Source organism: Balaenoptera borealis (assembly GCF_965194805.1).
Source record: "Balaenoptera borealis genome assembly, chromosome: 12".
Taxonomy (NCBI): Eukaryota; Metazoa; Chordata; class Mammalia; order Artiodactyla; family Balaenopteridae; genus Balaenoptera; species Balaenoptera borealis.
In genome coordinates this window covers 106700751-106723480 of record NC_138869.1, presented here as the reverse complement: position 1 = coordinate 106723480, position 22730 = coordinate 106700751, and the positions used below count along the sequence as shown (strand labels likewise).

Below are 22730 nucleotides of genomic sequence, written 5' to 3'. Positions count from 1 at the left end.
CGGGGCCGGGGGCGGGGCCCGCGCGGTGGGAGGGGCCTGGAGTGATAGGTTGGGTCGGGTCAGCGGCCGGGGCGGGGCCGGGGCGGCCGGGGCGGGGCCGGGGCGGCCGGGGCGGGGCCGGGGCGGCCGGGGCGGGGCCGGGAGGCGCGTGGCTCTGCCCGAGGGCCCTGGTGGCCTGGCTGGAGCACCGGCGGACCCCGCGTTAGAGGCGGGAGGCTGGGAGGCAGCCGAGGGCGTGTGAAAAGCACGTGTTTGCTCCGCAAGGTGAGCGGCTCGCAGACCCGGTAGAGCGGGGGCGTCAGACGGTCTCTGTCGAACAGTTTAAACCCAGCTTTTCAGGTCAATCACCGTCTGAGGATGTTTTTGAGTTCTGCCAAAGCATTTAACAAACTGTTTTTATAGGGAAGAAACCCTGAGAGTTGGAAGGGCCTTTGTCGCCTTATCCAGGTCCCAGAGGAAAAAATTCCGATTTTTAGATGAAGGGAGTTGACACCTGTGGACCAGCTAGAGCGAGCCAGGCTCATTGTTATCCTCTGAGCAGGGAAATGCTGTCGCCCTGTTTTGCTGATGTGTAACGTGAGGTCCGCGAAGATTAATTAGGTGACTTCTCCGAGGACCTGAGACTCGCAAGTGGTCAAAGTCCCAAGTAATTTTATTATTTGTGCTTCATCATAGGCGGGGGCAAGACTGAAGGCCGTGTAGAACAGTTTGGACTTATTCTGAACCCTTTCTTCAGATGTTACAAGGTGATGGTTGGTAGGCTGAGCTGAGCCTCTCAAAGACCTGAGACCCTCTCTCAGGCTGACTTAAGTAACCCTCGGAGGTAATGGAAATGCCTGAGAAGAAATTGAGATACTGGAAGACTCCCTGGGCTCCGGAAGGTGAAACACCGCTCATAGAAATATTAATTTTAAAAAAATCCCTTACTGGTAAGCATATTTGGATGGTGAGACTTTTCGTAAGACAAGTGAAATCTTCTCAGGCTTATGCCTACTATATTTTACACAGAAAAGTGGGGCATGGGAAATTTGCTGTTTTTGTCAAAGTATCATTTTAAAAACATAGGAGCATGTGTCAAAGATTTACCTAACCCATTAATTAGGGAACCAGCAGGATGATAAAAAAGAATTTGAAACACTGGTTTATAGAGTCAGTGTAAAAATGAGTGCTGGAGTAGACTGAAGGGTTAGGTACAAAACTGGCTGATGTCCTACAGAGCAGTAAGACCTTAACCTCTGGGGCAAAAATTTTTTTTTCCCTATTGGACAAATCAGGTGCATCTCTACTAGCTGTCATTTACTGAAGACCCATTCTATGCCAGTGTTTGAGTGAGGGGAGGTGGTGGAGAAGACAGACATTCCAGGCAGAGAGTTCATCTTGGGTCCACCTTTGGTCTGTTAAACTGTTCCCAGGAGTCCAGGCCATGCCGTTTAAACGTGGTTGCTATGGCCTTGTGGGTGGAGACCAGTACTCGGCAAAAGGGAAGCATTGTGAGTTTGTTCAGTGTTCCACCTGAGCGTGAAGATCCTTGTATCCATGCCCAGGAGACTGCACTCTCTGTTGAGGCCAGTGGAGATCCACTGAAGGGAAAACCAGTGTTGTGTCTGGTCATCCAGTTCTCAGTGCAGTCATTTGCTCCCCGTATACTCCCACTGTGTCCTCGGAGTGTAATGCTTCTGGAGAAGATTAAGACACGCGGAAGCCCAGCCAAGACCTCACCTAAAGCTCTAATCATCCCTCCCTTGGCTGAAAATCTCACAGTGGGACCCCTTCGCCTCCGAACAAATCCAAACTTCTTAGCCTGACCTATAAGGTCCTCAAGACTTGGCCCTAGCCTACTGCCCAGTTTATCTCTCACCAACCCCACACTTGAACCTTTTCGTTTCCGGTGAACTTGGGATGCTTAGCTTCTCTGACTCTCCGTATTTGCATGTTCTCTTGTGCCAGGCACTATCTTATCTAGGAAGTCTCCTCTGACCCTCCACGGGGTGTGTCCCCTCCTGTGATTTCACAGCAGATCTCCGGTGATCTCCTCAGGCTTCTCTTTCTCAAAGTAGCTGTCACTGTGTTATGTGTGTGGTGAGTCATTTGTCTTATTACTCACCCAAGGGATACCTGGGGAAGTCTCCTACCCTTACGGTAAACCCCACTGCCCTTCTCCTGACACACTCCAACCCCACTGCCCTTCTCCTGACACACTCCGTGACACAAAATACTCTGTGAATGTGTGTTAAAAGTTCTTATCTCTGCCACATTTTTCCATGCTTGATAATATGTTGTGAGTAAATTGCTCCCTTTTTATTAAGTTGTCAGAAGGAATTAACATCAGTGTTTTTGTGCTTTGAAATATTTCTTTTTCAGTGAGTGGTAGCTCACGGAGAAAGAATTTGACTATTGCTAGGTTCCTGCAGTAAAACAAACTAGAAAAAGTGGTACCAAGGAAACTATGGTATTATTAACTCTATAAATTTCTGGGGGGAAAATATGTTATGTCTTCCATTAGTCGTTAAAGATCGTTAGTCATGTTCTGTGTTCTGTATCACAACTGTTTCCTGCAATGACATTGCTTGAGATCAGTTAAACCTATGCTGTTATTATGCTTTCTTTTCCTAATTAATGCTCTTTTTTTTTTTCCTAGTTAGGCTTTGTATCATCTTCCTACACAGCCTTGTATGTTCACGTCAGAGATATTAATGGTAATCTTCTGGAATCTTATATGCTTTTGAGTGTTCTTTCCTATTCCCAATAGTTATGATTTAGAGAAGAAAGACATTTCAGAAGTAAACATTTGGCTCACTCTTTTACCCCTGCCTTAGTTCTCTTAGTTCCCATCACCTGTGTGATGTGTTCATTCACCCAAGGCTGGTTTTATCCACTTTTTTGGGGGTGTTTGTGCAAACATTAAGCCAGCCTTGGGCTCTAGGATTACTTTTCAACTGGCAAAGAAATCTCCCTCAGGCATCCCCGTCTGAGAATGATTGGAACTGATAGATATTATTGTGTAAGAAATGGCAGGTTTTTTTCCAGAGTCCTCCCAGTTTCTCACGTTTACACCAAAGCTTAACTTATAACCTGTCCAAATGCATAGAAAAGAACAAGAACAATGGCCACAATAAAAAGTCAGCTGAAAAGAGCCACAAAAAAATCATAAGCTCTGTATTCAGCACAGTGTTAACATAGTGTACATTGGTTCCAGGGTTTTGAAAGAGAGCATCCCTGTTTGGTGGAACAGAGGGCGTCCTTGCTGACCAGCAAAGGTGACCCAGACTCTCCTTTCTGTATAAGAAAGTTTAAAGTTCTATTCATAAACCACCACTTTAAGACTTTAAAAAAAGATTGAAAAGACGCAGTCAGTCCTCACTATTCTCAGATTCTGTATTTGAGAATTCACCTAACTTGTGAAAATTTATTCGTAACCTCAAAATCAGTACCCCCCGGGGCTTCCTCTGTTATTTGCAGAAACGTACAGACTTGAGTCTCCCTACACGCCTGTTCCCAGCTGAGACTGATCAAGGAAACCTCTGCCCTCTTGTTCTAGCCCACACTGTAAATAAATGTCCTTTTTGTGGTCTCTTTAGTATAATGTTTTCCACATTTTTGTTTTTTGTTGTTGGTGGTGGTGGTGCTGGTGGTGATTTTGCTGTTTAAATGGTCCCCAAGTCTAGTGCTGAAGTGCTGTCCAGTGTCCCTAAGAGCAAGAAGGCTGTGACATGCCTTACGGGGAAAATACGTCGTTCAGGCATGAGCTACAGTGCTGCTGGCATGAGTTTGATCCTAATGAATCAACAATATATATTAAATAAGATGTCTTTAAACAAAAATACATATCAAGGTTCTGTGTTGATCAGTTGATGAAAATGTTGTGACCAGAGGCTCACAGGAACCTGGCCCTGTGTTTTTCCTAGGAGCCATGGGTCACTATCCGCTAATTCTGTATTCACTAACTACATCGACTTTGGAGAATCTAACTTCCGTGAATAACAAGAATTAACTGTGCAGCAGTCAGAGCTTGGGTTCTCCTAGAAGCAGACCCCAAGAAAGGAGTTTGTTTGGGAAATGATCCCAGGAAACGTTGGTGTGGGGTAGGAAAGTAAGACAAGAGAGCAGAGGCAGCCAATAAAGGGTGAATTATCAAGCAAATTACTTCCATAGGCAACTGATGGTCAACGCAGGCAGCTCTGGGAGCCAGTGAAGAACATGTGCCTTGGAGTTTAATTCCATTACAGTCCAAGAACAGAGTTTGTATGAATTCAGTTCCTTTAGATTTGCTCAAGTTTGTTTAGCAAACCATACGTTGAGAGCATATGGTCTATCTTGGTGAAGTTTCCACGTCCCTTAGAAAAGAATGTGTATTCTATCATGGTCCGATGGATATTCTCTAAATGTCACCTACTGATTTTCTGTCCACTTGTTTTGTAGATTTCTGAGAGAGGGATGTTGATGTTTCCAAGTACAATTGTGAATTTGCCTATTTCTCCATTCAGTTCTGTCAGTTTCGGCTTCATGATCTGTTGTTAGGTGCATACAAATGGATGATTGTTATGTCTTCTTGATGAATTGCCTGTTCTATCATTATGTATTGTCCCTTTTTATCTCTGATAAATAATTTTCCTTGATATGAAGTGTAATTTATTTGATATTAATATAGACAATACAGCTTTCTTTTCATTGGGATTTATGTGGTTTATCTGTTTCCAAACTTTTAATGTGTGTGTTGGGTTGGCCAAAAAGTTTGTTCGGGTTTTTCTGTAACAGCTTATGGAAAAACCCGAACGAACTTTTTGGTCAACCCAATATATCATCATATTTAAAGTAGGTTTCTTGTAGACAGTATATAGGTTTCTTTGGTTTAGATCCAATCTCACCGTCTTTGTTTTTGAAATGGTGTGATGTAATGTGTTTATCCATGTGGTTGAATTAGTCCCACCATTTTGTGATTTTTCTGTTTGTTTCCTCCGCTTTTCCTTCTTCTGTTCCCCCTTTCTGCCTTCCTTTGAGTATTTTTTTAGTATTCTATTTTAATATATCAGTTAGTTTTTTGGCTGTATCCCTTTGTGTTTTTTTTAGGGGTTGCTCTAGGGATTATAGTACACAGGTCTAAGTTTTTACAGTCTAGTTAGAGTTAATTTTTTTTTTTTTTATAGCTTCAGGAAAAACCTAGAAGGCTTACAACCACATAGGTCTCTTTACCCTCCCCCTTTATCTTACGGGGTCACATGTATCGTATTTACATACACTGACAGCTTCCCAGACAATGTGAAATTGTTGCTTTCAACCTTCATACATATTTTAGAGAACTTAAAAAGAGAAAAATATCACTTAACCAGATATTTATCATTTTTATTGTGTTTCCTTCATTCCTGAAGTTCCAAGTTTCCCTCTGGGAACATTTTCCTCCAGCGGGAACTTCCTTTAGCAATTTCTCTTAGAACAAACATACCAGTAGTGAATTCTTTTGTTTTCCTTCACCTGAGAATACCCTTATTTTACCTTCACCCCTGAAGGATATTTTCACTGCATATAGAATTCTGCGTTGGTATTTCTTTCAGCACTTTAAAGATTTCACTCCACCACTTTTATGAATTCTAACAAGGAATCCTTTGTATTCTCCAGCATCTGTGGTATTTGATTATTATTCCCCTACACATAATGTATTATTTTGCTATGGCTGCTTTGAAGACTTTATCTTTGGTTTTCAGCAGTTTAGTTTTGATGTGTATATGCATGGGTTTATTTATTTTTTTGAGTTTACCTTATTTGAGGCTCACTGAACTTCTTGAATCTCTAAATTTATGTCTTTCACTAAATTTGAGGAGTTTTTAGTCATTATTTCTTCAAATATTTTGACCGTCACACATCTTTCTCCTCTTCTTAGGGACTCCAATGATATGGGTGTCATCCCACAGGTCCCTGTGACTGTTTATGTTTCAATCCTTTTTCTGTCTGTTCTTCAGATTGGATCATTCCTATGGATCCATCTTCAAGTTCAGGGCACTTTTTTCTGTCATCTCCATTCTGCCCTTGGGCCTCCCAAGTGCCTTGTTTCTTTCCGACATTCTATTTTTCAGTTCTAAAATTTCCATTTGGCTCTTTCTTATAGTTTCTCTTTTTCTGCTGGCAGTTTATCTTTATTTTCATTTTAGAAGTGCTCACACTTACCTCATGGAGGAAGGTTATAATGGCTGCTTTAGATTATTGACTCCTGTTGGTTCTATTTTACATTGCGTCATGTGTTCCGTCTCTTGCATTTGACCCCTTGGATTTTCTGTTTCTGATGCGCCTGCTTCGGGCTGCCCAACCCTCACTGCCCAGTCCTGCACTGGGCAGTGGTGCACTTGATGATGCCATGTCTTGGGTTCTCAGCTAGGCTATTAGATCTCTGCTGATTAGATTAGGACCATTGATTCTCCTTCTTCAACAGCGTCTTTGATCCTGCTGGACAGTTTGAATTAAATTGAAGTAAGCGGATTCATTGTAGAGAATTCACAAGGCCAACCCAGCCAGTATAATACTTTGTTTATTACAATATGATTATTATTTTGAATAACTCTTTTCGTTCTGAGCATCTGTGGGACTTCATGGGAAAGAAATATGGTGCACATTCCATACCACCCAGCATTTTCAGCCCAATTAAAATTGCAGGCAGCCTTCATGAATATCATTGTGTACTTTGCAGAGACTCCACAGGTACCCAGCCCAGATGGAATTAACCCGCTAGTGTTGCTGTCAATCACAGGAAGTTGAGACAAAGTGTTTATTAACATTATTGACCTAAAAGGAAGGATCTGCCATTCATCTGCCGTGGTCAGCTGCTTCATTAACTTACTGGCAGCATTTAGCAAGGCTGGAAAATTGATTGATTGATTCATTCATTCATTCCCTCCTTCAGCAGACATTTTTTTTTTTCTTTTTGCCATGCTGTGCAGCATGCGGGATCTTAGTTCCCTGACCAGGGATCGAACCTGTGCCCCCTGAAGTGGAAGCGCGGAGTCTTAACCACTAGACTGCTCGGGAAGTCCCAGCAGACATCTTTTGATCGTTCATTATGTGTCAGGCGGCGGCAGCAGAGGATTCTGCTGAAGTGCAGCTGAGCCCTGGGTGCCCACGGAATGACGGGTTTGTTGAGGAGAAGCTTTGGGACGGCAGGTCTCCACTCTTTCTGCTGAGGCAGAGAAGGGAGAGTGAGGCTCCAGTGGAACCGGCCCAGGAAGCCACAGGGGAGGGAGGGTCTTAGCACCCGTATTTGCTATAACAACATCAATAGGAGTTCAGTAACTCTTAAGTTCAATACCTTAAGCAATATCGGAAAGCCGCAATGTGCCACACGTATCATCCAACATTACCATAGAGGTCGGCATAACTATGTTTGTTATTTTACAGATCAAGAAATTGAAGCACAGAGAGCCTAAATAGCTTGCCCAGCGTCTCCCAGTTAGTAAGTGGATGATCTGCTCTGGAAGCTCAGACGCTGAACCACAGTGTTTTTTTTCTGTGTGATCAGAGAACCAAGGACATGGATTATGGTGAAAACATACATACAGAGTTTCTGGTGAGCAATACTTTTTTTAAAACCAGAAAATACAAATATCGTGTCAAAAAAAAAAATCAAACACCTTATTATTTTAAGCCAAGTGAGTCTACTCTGTGTTAAATTGAATTCAGGTAAATGAATTTGATATAAATGGAGAAGGATTACCGATTAGGGAGGTTTGATGGAAAACTCTCAGGAAAATATGTTCATGGGTTTAAGACCATCTGACATTAATATGTGGAGATTTTTATTAAAGGAAATGGATGAAATTAATGAATTGTAATTATTGCTGATTGTTTTTTTAAATTCTGCCAAAATACACATAACATAAAATTTACCTTCTTAAAGCACTTTAAGTACACAATCCAGCTGCTTCAAGTACAGTGACAACACTGTGCATTCAGTTGCCAAAACTTTTCATGTAGCCAAAATGAAACTCCGTACCTATTAAACGACAACTCCCTATTCTTTCCTCTCCCAACCACTTCTCTACTTTCTGTCTGCGACTTTGACTCCTCTAGGGACCTCATATGAGTAAAATCATACAATATTTGTCTTTTGCAATGGGAATATTTCACTTATCATGATGTCTTCAAGGTTCATCCACATTGTGGCCTGTGTCAGAATTTCCTTCTTTTTAAAGGCTGAACAATATTCCATTGTATCTGTAGATGACATTTCGTTTATCCTTCCATCTGTTGATGGACACTGCTTCCACCTTTTGGCTACTGTGAATAATGTTGTGTGAACTTAGGTGTACACTACTTTCAGTTCTTCTGGATATATGCCCAGTTGTTGATTATTTTTAACCAAGGTTCTCCAAATAGTTCTGAGTCTCTTTCCCAACAGATAAGCTATCTGTTATAACAAATAGGGAGAATAGGTAATTTCTGCAAATTTTCTGGGGGAAAACCTCTCTTGGTTTACAAATTGTATGAGTTAGCTTTCCATTTTCTTTTATTTTTTTCACTTTTTTTCTTATTGAAGTGTAGTTGATATACGATATGAGCTTTCCGTTTTCTACTAGAAAAGTAAGACTAGAAAATAATTGTCCCTCATTGAACCAATTGAGTTAAGAGAGTTGTGATTAACTATTAACTCGGGCCCATAATTTCTGCCCCAGAGCAAGCTGAAAGGCTCTGAGAACCTCCTTGCTTTGGAGGATGTCCCACCAGAGGGAAGATGTTCAGATGGAAAACGCTGCTGCCTTGGTCATCAACTCTCAGTTAAATACAGAGCACCGTCCAGACCACTGACCGGAGTACCCCCTTCAGGCAGAGGGCTGGAAGCAGTGCGGGCATTAGCTGCCTTAGTGTGGGAATGAAGGGACCATAAAAACCCTTTGGGCCAGTCTCTGACCTCTGATATCCTTCAGTTTCCATTTCTCTTCAGTGAAAAGAATCAGATTGGTCTGGGAGGAGAGACCACCTTCTTGTTTTGCAGGTCTGAAGAGAGTTGAGGAATCTTTTTTTTTCCCCAGCCTTAATCCACGTGGTGCACGTGTATTTGGATTAGAAAGGGTGCCTCAGCCGGGCATATGCAACCCCACGAGAACCTGGCTTGGCGAACTGAGCTGGCTTGACTTCAGCCCTGCTCTTTGTCCCTTCGTCCAGGTGCCCTGAGATAACACGCATCCGTGCACACCTGTGCTTGTTTCACGGCACTCTGGTGGCCCTGATGTCAGGTACGTTGTGAGACAGTAAATGTTTTGTTCATTATGCAAAGTGCCTGGTTGTTTGGCCCAGTGAAGAGTACAGAACTCTTCCGACAGGCAGACGCGGGAGAGCTGGAGCTGGGAGCTGCCACTGTGGTCCGGGGTGGGCAGGGGAGGCCTTGGGGCTGTGGAGAGATGTGGGTACGTGGCAAGTGGGGAAACATGCTCTATCTTCAGAAGATATTTTATCCGATTCCTGTTATGAGCCAAAGCCCATACTACCCAGTACAGAGCAGGCCTTTAGATCAGCAGTAGGCACTGTTGTAGGGTAGACACTATAGTATGCTTTTTTGATCTTTGGGAATGCCATAGAAGGTAGAGAGCTCTAAAATTATGTGTCTTTCAGAGGATTCTACTCTTTAATATATTCAAGGGAACAAGGACTCAGTAGAAGTGTATATTTTCAAAGAGAAATAATAGAGAAAACATGAGATGATCATGGGATGTTTCACCTTTTCTGTCACTAATGCTGGGTATTTAAAGGCAATAAATTCCTTCCTAACTCAAATAAAGTAATGGCAGATACACCAAAGGCCATACATCTTTTTAATGTAGCTGGGGTTAATTTGCTTAATTGTATATTTCTAAGCAACGATTTGTTAAAACTTTGTACTCAGTTGATTTTCAGAAGCTAAGATCAACTTCTCTGTCGCTGCTCTACCTTTCTGAATTCATATTGAGTACTAATTGCAGATCTCAAGCCCATTAAGAAATGATTACATTGAATCTGGATAACCATATTCCTTTCTATTGAAATTTTCCACAGGAAAATGTTTACTTTTTCTGGTAAATTACAGATATTGAAAATTGCAGTTCATTCCTCAGCGTCTTCGGGAGGTGCTTATGAATGGTTACCATGAGCCAGGTGTGTCCTAAACACCAGGAAGATGGTGGTGAACCAGAGTCTTGCTTTCAGGGAGCTCATATTTTGGTGCAGGGAGGTGAAAAATAATAGACAAATAAAATAATTTCAATATTAAATATCGTATAGAAAATAGACCAGGGTCCTGATTTTAAAAGGTGCTGGCTGGGGCTTTGTCAAGAAAGACTTCTCAGAGGAGGTCAGGTTTGAGTTGAAAGCCAGATGATGGCAAGAAGCTACACATACGAATGTCTGAGGGGAGAAGGTGCCCAGCAGAGGGAACCAGTGCCAAAGCCCTGCGGCAGGAAGAAGCTTGGGAGTTCAAGGAACAGAGGAGAGACTGCTGAGGCTTTAATCTAGCAAGAGATGGGGAGGATGCACAAAGCCGAGGGGGAAGAGTAGGAAATGACCACGTCATTTAGGACCTTGTAGGTTATGTTCAGAGTTACCCTGAGATTAAAGAGAAATTATTGGAAAAGTTTAAGTAGGAAGATATCTTGAAAAGGCCAGTCTGGAGGCAGAGCTGGAAATGGATGGAGGAGCGACAGAGCAGTCAGGGGTCAATTTAATTCAGATAAGAGATGAATTTGAACCAAGGTGGAGCAGTGAAGATGGAGAGAAGGAAGTCGACTTGGCATGTGTTTTGGACAGAGAGCCTTCAGGACCTTAGGACGAGTGGATGGCTGTGGGGTATGAAAGAAGGATATGAGTTAAGGATAACTTCTAGGCATTTGGCTTGAAGGTATGGTGGTGCTATTTCGACAAAATTGAAGACCAGGAGAGGGACAATGGAATGAAGTGGGAGTGAAGGATTCATCTTGACGTGTTACCATAAGATGCATATACCAGAACAATGTTAGGGAATAATTGGAATAGAATGTGACGCAGCTGTTGTAAAAAATGCACTTTTGACTTCCAAGCGGAGGAGTTAAGTTGCAGTTAAGATACTTAAATTCAACCATAGCTCTTGAGCGCCCTCTGTGCTTGATACTGAGAGGGACCAAAGTGAAGCAGACAGCAACTCTGCCCTCAGCAGCTTTCCGTGTACTGTGGGATTCAGATAGCTAGGTAAGTTAACAGGAAACTTTAACTTGTAGGAATTTTAACTGCTGGAAGCAGCCCTGAGAGCCCCATGGCCTGTAGAAATGTGCCGGGGAGGTATGCACCTCCTTCTGAGGGCGGCTGGGAAGATGGCAGGCTGGCCTCAGGCTGAGCTGCAGCAGTCGCTCACGCTGGCCTCGCCAGGCTGCCTCGGGTCTTATCTGCGTCTCAGCAGTGTCTCCGGTTTTAAGGTTTCCAGTGAGCTCAGAGCCATGAGGAGGTGAGGTCTGAGCAGGGCCCAGGGGGATGGGAAAGTCCTATTAGGATCTCCACTGCTGAATCTGCATCCTACAGATTTTGATATGTTGTATTTTCATTTTCATTCTGTTAAAAATACTTTCTAACTTTCCTTCTGATTTATTTTTAAATTTTTTATTATTTTTTAATTGAAGTATAGTTGATTTACAGTTTTGTATTAATTTCTGCTGTACAGCAAAGTGACTCAGTTATACATATATATATATATATATATATATGTTCTTTTTTATATTCTTTTCCATTATGATATATCCCAGGACATTGAACATAGTTCCCTGTGCTGTACAGTAGGACCTGGTTGTCCAACCATCCTATATGTAATAGTTTGCACCTTTGGATTTATTTTTGACCCATGGATTATTTAGAAGTATACTATTTAGTTTCCAAATATTTGAGGATTTTTTTTTCAGAGATCTTTCTACTATTGATTATTAACTGTGGTCAGAGAATGTACTTTGTATGACTTGCATCCTTTAAAATATGTTGAGACTTGTTTTATGGCCCAGAATATGGTCTGTCTGGTAAATGTTATGTGTGCACTTAAAAACATGTATTTTACGATTGCTGCATGAAGTATTCTATAAATGAATTCAATTAGGTTGATTTGGCTGATGGTATTGTTCAGGTCTTTTATAGCCTATTGGTTTTCTGTTTATTTTTTCTACCACTTGTTGGGAGAGGGGTATTGAAGTCTCTCACTATTACTGTGACTTTTTCTGTTAATCTTTGTAGTTCTATCAGCCTTTGCTTCTATATTTTAAAGCTTCGTTATTACATGTGTAAACATTTAGGATTGTTATATCCTCTTAATCATTATCTTTACACCTTTATCATTATAAAATAATCCTTTTTAATCTCTGATAATATTTGTTGCTCTGAAACCTACTTTGTCTGATATTAACATAGGCGCTTCGGCTTTCTTTTGATTACAATGAGCATGATATATCTTTATCCATCTTTTTACTTTTAACTTATTTATGTCTCTTTACTTACAGTGAGTTTCTTGAAGGCAGTGTGTAGTTGAGCAGTTTTTGTCTTTTACTTCAGTACAACAATCTCTGCCTTTTAATTGGGGTGTTAGACCACATACACTTAATGTGATTATTGATATGGTTGGGTATAAATCCACCATCTTGCTGTTTGTTTCCTATTTTTTCCATCTGTTTTTGTTTGTTTGCTCCTTTGTTCCTCTCTTTTCTGCCTTTTTTGGCAGAAAAGATTGATTTTATTTTATCTCATTTTTTATTATATTTTATCCCTTTTGTTGGCTTATTAGCTATTATTAGCTGTAAGTTTTTGTTATTTTAGTGGTTGCTTTAGGGTTCACAGTATACATCTCTAACTTTTATCACGGTGTATCTTCAGATGATATTGCAACACTTCACATATAGTATCAGAACCTGAAACTGTACACTTCCATGTATTTTCCCCCTTTGACTTTTGTGCTATTGTCACATCTTTCACGTCTGTGTATGTTATAAATGCCACAATACACTTTTATTGTTAATTACCTTTTAAAGAGATATAAATAATAGGAAAAAGAGTCTTTATATTTACCATGTAGTTACCGTTTCTGGTTCTTGGGTTTTTGATGTAGATACAGATTTCCATCTGGCGGCATTTTCCTTCTGCCTGAAGGATTTCTTTGAATACTTCTTGAAGTGCAGATCTGCTGGCAGTGCATCCTTTCAGCTTTTGTATGTCTGAAAAAAACCTTTATTTTGGTTTAATTTTTTAAAATTTTAGAATAATTTTAGATTTACAGAAAAGTTATAAAAATAATAGAGAGAGCACCCATATGCCCCTCACATGGTTTCCCCTGATGTTGATAACTTAACATTGCCACTGTACGGTATATGTGTCAAGAAACCAATATTGATACATTACTATTAACTAAACTCTAGACTTTATCCAGATTTCACTTGTTTTCCCACTAGTATCCCTTTCCTCTTCCAGGATCCCATCCAGGGCACCACATGGCATTTGGTCATCACGTGTCCTGAGTCTCCTCTGGTTTGGGACAGTTTCTCAGCCTTCCTTTGTTTTTCATGACCTTTCCAGTATTGAGGAGTCCCAGTCAGGTATTTCACAGAATGTTCCTCAGTTTGGAGTTGTCTGATGTTTTGTTTATGACGGGACTGGAGTCATAGGTCTCTGGGGAGGATCTCACAGAGGTGAAGTGGCCTTCTTCTCGCATCATGTCAGGCATGCTTTCTGCCAACACAGCTTCTCACCGTGATAGTAACCCCTATCACTTGGTGAAGGCAGCGTTTGCAAAGTTTCTGCAGTACAATTACTACTTCCCTCTTTTCATACTCTGTTCTTTGGAGGCAAGAACTAAGTCCAGCCCGTGCTTGAGGAGGTAGGAGGTGAAGCTTCACGTTGTGAACAGGGAGTATCTGCTTAAGTGATTTGGAATTCTTCTGCAGGAATATTTGCCTCTTCCCTCCCATTTTAAAATTTGAGCCATCATTTATTTATATCACTGGAGTAGGCTGAATATTAGCCCCTCCAAAGATGGCCATGGCCTAATCCCTGGAGCCTGTAAGTTTGTTACCTTACACAGCAAAAGGGATTTTACAGGTGGGACTGAGTTAGGGATCTTGAAATGGGAGGTTATCCTGGTTTATCTGGTGGGCCCAGTGGAATCATAGGTATCCTTTTAAGAGGTAAGTAGGAATTTCTGCCCTTGTCTCGTTGTTCGGCTCTGCTCTCTGATGCTCAGTCCTGTGAACTTTAGCTGCCTTGGCCTCCTTGGACTCCCTCAGTTCTAATGCCTCCTCAGCTCAGCGAGACCCTGGGCTCTTACTGAGTCTCCCTTTCTGTACCAGGGTCTGGAAAATTTCTCAAGGCAGGAAGCTGGAGGTCATTGTAGACATCATTTTATTTGTTTCCCTTCTCTCTGGGGTGACTGTCCTGTGCTACCTGTTATCCAGTGTCTGAAAACCTCTGTTTCATGTATTTTGGCCATTTTTCCAGTCATCTCTGGTGAGAGGGTAAATCTGGCCTCCCTTACCCCATCTTGCCTGGAAGTAGAAGTCTTCTTATTCTTCCCACAAATAATTTTTAATGAATGGCTGAACTATAATTTACTTAAGAAGTGTCTGTTGTTTGTGATTGCTGAATGATTTTCATTGTATTGATGTGGAATCGGTTATTTAACGGGCAACCTATGGTTTGACATTTGGGTCAAGTTTTAGTTTTCCTTTTTATAAACACGTCTACGAGACTATCTGGCAGCCACACACTGTGACCTGCATGCTTATTTCCTTATGATATATTTCTAGATACGGAAGACTGGCTCGTGGGGTGTGCAGCACCTAAAACCAGTCTTGTGTCGTCAAGTCGTGCTCCAGAGAGATGGAGCCAACTTACATGTTGCCCAAGTGTAACTTCCTCAAAGTCACGTTTCCTCTTGGCTTTTTCATGTCATCTTCTTTGGTACGAACCTCCTCATATTGGTGGGACCCTCTGTCATAATAATTCTGAGTTTCAGAATTATAACATCTGGCACTTTGAAAAGATGAATATTTAGACCATTCCATTAGTCTTGATTAACCCTATAGTAATTACATTTCATATTTCTCTGAAAATGTGTAATCTGAGCCATGAAGGAATTTTAAAAAGCACATGTCAATAGCTCCTAACCTCGGTTGGGCTATAGACTGAATGTCTGTGTCCCTCCTGATGTGATGGTGTTAGGAGGTGGGGCCTTTGGGAGATGATTAGGTCATGAGGGTGGGGCCTTCATGAATGGAATTTGTGCCCTTAGAAAGGGATTCCAAGGAGCTCTCTCTCTGCCTTCTGCTCTGTGGGGACACAGCGAGAAGATGGTCATCTGTGAACCAGGAAGCAGGCCCTCAGCAGATGCTGAATCTACCAGACCTTGACTGGACTTCCCAGCCTCCAGAACTGGGAGAAAAAGCCTTGCTATGTGACAACACAGCCCCCAGTCGATGGCATTTTGGCTACAGCAGACTGAGCAGACTAAGACAGTAGACCCTCAAATTAGAAACATGTAGAAATGTGGGCCAATAGAACAACAGCAAAGAGCAGACGCATTCCACCTGTCTGATCAAACTGCAGCCGGAGGTGAGAGACAAAGCCAGGCTCTCTGGTTGGTGCGGGGAGAGCGGGGATGGGAGAATGTGGGGAAAACCAACAGCCCAGGACCACACTGCAGTGCTGGCAGGCAAACTGTGCCCTGTCCCTTTTCACTGTGTATGTTTCTTAAGAAGGGTTTATATGTATTTTTTAATTCCTATTTTTTTTTTATTGAAGTGAAATTCACAAAACACAACATAAACCATTTTGAAGTGTATAGTTCTGTGGCATTTAGTGCACTCACAATGTCAGGCCGCCATCACCACCAGCTGGTTCCAGGACATTTTCATCACCCTGAAAGAAAACCCCATTAAGCAACCACCAGTCTGCATGTGGTCTCTATGGATTTACTTATTCTGGAAATTTCATACAAGTGGAAGCATACAGTATGCTTCTTATGACTGGCTTCTTTCACCAAGAATAATGTTTTGGGACTTCCCTGGCAGTCCAGTGGTTAAGACTTCACCTTCCAATGCAGGGAGTGCGGGTTCAGTCCCTGGTCGGGGAACTAAGATCCCACATGCCTCGTGGCCAAAAAAACCAAAAGACATAAAAAAAACAGAAGCAGTATAGTAACAAATTCAATAAAGACTTTAAAAAAAAAAAGGAATAATGTTTTTAAGGTTCATCCATGTTGTGACACGCATCAGAACTTCATTCCTTTTTATGGCTGAATAATATTCCATTATATGGATAGATCACAATTTGCTTGTCCATTCACCTGCTGATGGACATCTGAGTTATTTCCACCTTTTGGCCATCGTGAATAGTGCTGCTATGTACATTAACATACAAGTATTTGTTTGAGTATTGGTCCCTATTTTTAACCCAATTGGGGACATTATATTTGCCTCGATATTTCCCCACATTGCAGCTTTGGCTCAACTGTCTTGCTCAGCGGTTCTCAGTACTGTATGCACATCACCCAGGGAACTTTTAACAAATGTATGCTGGGACCCCACCCCCAAACAATGAAATCAAATCTTTGAAAGCTCCCCAGGTGACTGTACCTTGTGGTCAGGGTGGAACAGCATGGGCCCCTTGCCCAGCGTTCTGATTTTACCATGCAGCAGACTCACCTGGAGGCCTTGTGAAAACACAGATTTTTGAGATTCTGTCTCGGTAAGTCAGGGGTGGCACACACACGTCTGTATTTCCAGTAAGTTACCAGGTGATGCCGATGCAGGGGCCACGCTTTGGAAATCACTGGCCTCTTGCCCATCAGAACGGGGTGGGGGCATCAGGGTCACTGGGAAGGTCTGGCAACTCCTTCCCGTCTTTCATGCTTTGCTCTGGTTGGCAAAGGCAGCATATGTATTTTAGAAACTTCCCAGCTCACTTTGCTCACCCCCTCTCCTCCCACTTGCAGTTGAGAACCGTCCTTCAAGCTTCCATGTATTTCTGGATACGGCTTCTCCATCCATCCTGTTTCCTACCCCTACCAGCCATGTAAGCCCTCACCCTTGTATTCACGTTGTTCTTCCGTCTAAAACGCCTTCCTCCTTCTGTTGTGATGCTTTAGTGGGTGTCTTTCACCCACTAAAGCATCACCCTGCTATCTTCTCTGATGTGCTCCCCAGTCCCTGAATTCTCATGGTATCTACAAGGCTGCGAGGCACTAGGGTGTAGAACACAGTGTACTGTTCTCAGTTATTCACAGATTGTTTCATCTGGGCAATGAGTTGCTTTGTGTTTCTTTCATATTCTCCTTGGTACCTTTTCTTGTGCTATGTACTTATTAGGACCTCAGTATAAAGGAGGAAAAGATGTTAGAGTATTTCTCTAGGAGAGCATTTGCCCAGTCATCCTATTATACAAAGATTGCTGAGTGAGTGACCTTGAATTCTACCCAAGGGGCCTGGTTACCGAAATGCCTTGTCGCAAGGCAACTTGCCTACAAAAGGCTCCACAGCACAGGGACCAAAGGCAGGGTTTTTGCAGGGGCCAGCTGTGATACTAGGTCTACTTTTTCTACATACAAACAGTGCACATTACTAATTAAATAATAAACAATTTAGAATTGTTGTTTTCCTTGGAAACCACGCAGTATCTCCCACAGGGCAATTAGGAGAAAAATCCCTGTTTTTCTCAGAAGCAAATTGGATAAGACATAAAATGAGGTGTCAGGTGTGGTGATACCTAAAGCTTTGAACTTGTTCTGACTTGTGTCTCTGTCCACTCACTGGGCCTGTAGTTCTCACCTAGAATTTTACGTGCTGCCCAACTAATGACGTTGAGAAGGGCACTGTGGATGAAGCTCTGTCAGGGGTCGGCAGACTGTGGGGCCTGGGTCAGATCTGGCTCCCACCCCTTTTTTAAAAAATTTTATTTTCTTTATGTTTTTGGCTGCATGGGGTCTTAGTTGTGGCATGCGGGCTTCTCTCTAGTTGTGTCACATGGGCTCCAGAGCGTGTGGGCTCTGTACTTTGTGGCGCACGGGCTCTCTCGTTGAGGTGCGTGAGCTCAGTAGTTGAGGCGCGCGGGCTTAGTTGCCCCAAGGCATGTGGGATCTTAGTTCCTCGACCAGGGATCGAACCCGCATCCCCTGCATCATTGGAAGGCGGATTCTTTACCCCTGGACCACCGGGGAAGTCCCTCCCACACACTTTTGTAAATAAAGTTTTACTGGAGCATTCCCATCCATTTGTTTACCTCGTGTCTGTGGTGGTTTTCTCTGTACAAAGGCAGAGTGGAGTAGTTGCACAGAGACCGTGCATCAGCCTGCTGGGGCTGCCATAACAAACAACACAGACTGGGGGGCTTAGCAATGGAGATTTATCTTCTCACAGTTCTGAAGCCTGAAGTCTGCAGTCCAAGTGGCAGCAGGGCTGGTTTCTTCTGAGGCCTCTCTCCTTGGCTTGTAGACGGCCGTCTTCTTCTGTGTCCTCACACGATCGCCCCTTGGTCTGTGTGTGTCTGTCTCTTTTTGTGAGGACATCAGCTGTATTGGATTAGGCCCCTCCCTAATGGCCTCATTTTACCTTAATTACTTCTATAAAGACCCCCCTCTCCAAATAGTCACACTCTAAGGTATAGGGTTGAGGCTTCCACACATGAATTTGGTTGGGGGCACAATTCAGCCCATTACAGACCGAATGGCCACAAAGCCTACAATACCTGCCATCTGGTCCTTCACAGGAGAAGCTGTTGACCTCTGTGATACACTTTGATTTCTCCTATAGAATACAGTGAAATACAACTCCAGATGAAACCGCCAGAGTTCTTCTCCTCCTCCCTTTTCTCTTCTCTCCATGAGCAGCATTGGTCACTGCGACAGTGTCCTGGGCCACGCTGCCACATCTCTGAGCAGAACTTTAGTGGGTCCATTCCCATCGGAGACCAGAGCCACAACCGTGCTGTAATTAGCTAAAACCTCCACCTTCTGGAAGAACCGTTATTTCCTTACACCTACTGAGGCAGGAGATAGATGGGCTCCAGGCCAACTGGCCTCCTGTTCACACCTCCTGGGAGGGAGAAGAAGGTGGGCTCCAGGCCAGACATTCGTTACCAGCCCGCCGTTTACACTTCCTGAGGCAAGAGACAAACGGGCTCCAGGGTTTATGACCGGACTCCTGTCTATATTTCGAGATCTGCACTTTGATATGAAAAACAGCAACAGGAATAGGGTAGATAAGCAGACATTGGGCACTTTTACAGCAGGGACAGAGAGGGGCTAAACCCTGTTAAAAGATCAAGAGGTTGTACATTTCCCATCCTTGGGGCGAGGGAGACATTGCACATGTGCAGAAAGGCTCCTTGGAGGTCAAAAAAGAGGGGATGCCAGACCATGGTAAGTCTGCTGTCTCCCCCCCAGAGGCCTTTGCGATGAAATCCATCTTGATTGAGGGGTGCATGCACACCCAGGGGAGGGTCCAGAGACAAATTAGCCAGGGGGTCAAAACAATATGACTGGCCAAGGAGAAGACAAAGACCTGGAAGACTGCCCCCTTAAAAAGGATTTAAACCCCCCAAAGGCGCAGCTCTCACAATGCTCTCGCTGAGCTTGCCCATGCGTCTGTCTGCATGTATTCTGCTTTCCTAATAAACACTTGACTTTCTTCTCTACCTTCCTCCACCTTGTCAGAGTCTTCCTTTCAAGATAGGCAAAGGACTGGGGACTTAGATTCTGACTGCTGGCCCCGTGCTCTAGCGGTTAAGATCCTGGTTCCCATCCAGGTGACCTGGGTTCGATTCCTGGTCAGGGAGCTAGGATCTTGCTTCCAGCTACTGCTCGCTGCTGCTCGCCGCCACCTGCCGCGTACTGCCACCTGCCGCGTACTGCCACCTGCATCTGAAATGACTATATCCCTTTGTTTTCAACTTCCACCACCAGCATAAGCATTGGCCCTTTGGGGGAGCTTTTTTCATCGGAGAAGTGAACTTTTTATCCCTCATGATGGTTGGCTGAGCGTGCCAATGGGGGGAGAGAAGAGCAAAGTGGTTCCTCTGTAGCTTCTGCTACCCAAATGGGGCCCCAGAAAAATCACCTGTTGTTCACAGGACGTAGACCTTTGGAGAGAACTCAACACTGTGCTGTGAACTAAGAAACTGACAAGCTTCCTCGTTATTATCATTCGAGAAGTAATTCACCTGGGCCCTGGTCAGTGTAAGGTCCACGAGAGACTCAGCCGTGGCATTCTAAGGCGAAGTTTAAGAATCTAGGTGAAAACTCCTATTATTTTCTGTTTCCTTTGGAGACTGAGATACGTGAGGTCTCCAGCTGGGACGGGGCTGCTCTCAGGCCCGTGTCCCTGGCATTATGACCCGTCTTCAGGAGCAGTAGAGACTCTATCCGTCCAAACCTCCTCTTTCTACTGAAGAGGAAACCAAAGCCAACAAGTGAAGAAAGACCTGAGGGAAGGTCACGTCAGATTGGACCTGACCCTGGGCTGGCGCCTCCCCTCTGCGCTGTCCGGTGTCCCTGGAACATGCCCTCTGGCCTGCTGCCCTCTGAGGCCACAAAGGGTCCCCTGGGCAAAGTCACTCGTTGCAGCAATTTGGAAGCTGACAGAGTGGCAGTGTCGTGGTGGAGTTAGGTCAGAGATGGAGAGGACTGTGTGTCTGTTGGGACATGAAGAGCCTTCTGAACGCGGGTGGCAGCCCACGGCACTGCAGTCAAAGTGCAATGGAACAGGTCCAAGGGAGCTGGTTTTTGCAGGTCAGAAGCGTGAATTTGCTGGAAGGACATTTGCAGAAAGAACAGGTGCTGTGGTGCTCCAGCGCTCCCAGGCTCTCCTGTAAGAGCCAAGGAGAGCCGCAGACGGTGGGACCAGCTCAAGGCACCAAGAGCCAGGGAGCAGGGCGCTCCGGCCTGCACGCAGCACACCGCTTCACCGTGGAAAGAGCCGGGGCCGAGGTGGACATTCACACGGTCATCCATTCAACTGTTGAGCTCCTATTGTATGCGAAGTCCTGGAGTTGTCACACTGAGCGCAGCCCTTTGTAGCTTTCGGGAAAGGGAAGAAGGCAGACATTGATGAAATAAGCTCAGGAGTAAATGGAAAATCACGGTGGTGATCGAGGCCCTGGAGGAAGGGTGGGTGCAGGGTGGAGACTAGAGAAAGGGACCCTCCTGAAACAGTGAGGATACCGAGGATAGTGGTACAAACTGTAGCTGCCGCCCGGACTGAGCCTCCCCTTAGGGGTCTGTTCCCAAGGAGTGCTTACTGTGAGGTGTGTGGAAAATGGTTTGTTGTGATTGCCGAGCGTTTGTATGAGAAATGGGATCCCAGACTCAGGAGGGACTTCAGTGGCTTCTGATCAAATATCCATCCAGCTCCAAGCGAGAACCATCTCTACAGCATCCCTAACGGGGGTTACCCCGTCACCTCCAGGCACGGGGAACAGAACACTGTGTCACCGTTCTCTTAGGCTTCTTGGGACACAGGTCAGGAAGTTGGGGACAAATACTTGGCTGGGACAAAAGCAGTCCGAGAAGAGAGAAGTGAATACTCTGAGCTGGAATCCAGGCCTAAGGGTCCCCGGGACAGTGGGGCCGTGAAAATGCACATTCAGAAAACAAACCGCTCTAAAACTGGCGTATCACTGCCTTTGGGGAACGCCAAGGAAACGCCATGCAAGTGGACCAGAGTGCATTTGGAATCTAACAAATTCCCCTCTCCTCCCGCCATTGAGATTCCTATCCTGGTGTTTAATTGAGAATGATGTATTCAAATCAGTTCCACGCTGTGGTGTGCTTATTTTTTTTTTATTATTATTACATATTCCTGTTTTTATTCCTATCGTAAATATTTCTAGAAGTGGGTTAGAAGTTATGCACACTTCCATTTTAATAAATTATACAAGTGGTGCACTTATTTTTGGTATCAGTAGATGCCATGGCGGTTTGACATATTCGATGCCAAGAGCAAAGGCAGCACAGTCACCTAGACCGAAGGAAGGTCAGTGACTTGCTTCCAAAGCCGGGGACGGAAGTCACAGAAGTCCCTCTGCTGCCACATACTGGCGACAGCACTGCAAAGTGCTACAGGGTCTTTTGGGAACAAAAAGTTTTAAAGCACATTTATCTTTCCGAAAGGAAGCTTGTAGTTCCTTCCTAAGGCTCTATCTTGACTAAAATTAAAAATCATTTTTAAACTCCCAAAATTCTTACGCATATTTAACAAAAATCCGCACTGTAAGGGATTCATCATCACTTTCAAGAACCTAGAAGTTTTGATCAGCATTTCAGGGAGTAGACAGAAAATGACTTTAACAAAACAGTCTCTAAAAATGCTGCTGCATTTATCTAAAAAACATGTCTCTGGCTCTTCAGCACTCAAATTCCTTTACACCCCTGGGTATAGTCACCTGAAGGCTAGGGGCTGTCAAATTCGGTCCCCAGTTGGTGGTCTATAGCTTTTCCTTCTATAGCTTTCTCTTTAGGTGGTGTCGAAAAGGATTTTAAAAATAGTTGTGATTCTGATGTCTGGGTGATGTTTCCAGTTATGAGGAAAAATAAAAGAAAAGGGACATGAACTTCTGGCTCCCTAGGGGTGGTGGCTGTGCCGTATTAATCTCTGTCCATTGTTCCGACACCAGCTGGGTCGCGGTAGGTGCTCAGTAAGTGCTGATGAATGTGGAAGGGGCAAGGGGCCGACACGTGCATGGGTCCCTCCTAGCTGGTCCAAGCTGGATTGGAACTTTTTAGTACGGTCTCT

The 22730-nt window shown here is 43.8% G+C and overlaps 1 long non-coding RNA gene across 1 annotated transcript; it reads left to right on the top strand.

Annotated features, from left to right (window-relative positions):
- Positions 1 to 159: 159 nt before the first annotated feature.
- Positions 160 to 13807, top strand: LOC309606892. The gene is made up of 3 exons (XR_014232102.1): positions 160 to 264; positions 676 to 929; positions 7381 to 13807. It is a non-coding gene; the product is annotated as an uncharacterized lncRNA (long non-coding RNA).
- The last annotated feature ends 8923 nt before the right edge of the window (positions 13808 to 22730 follow it).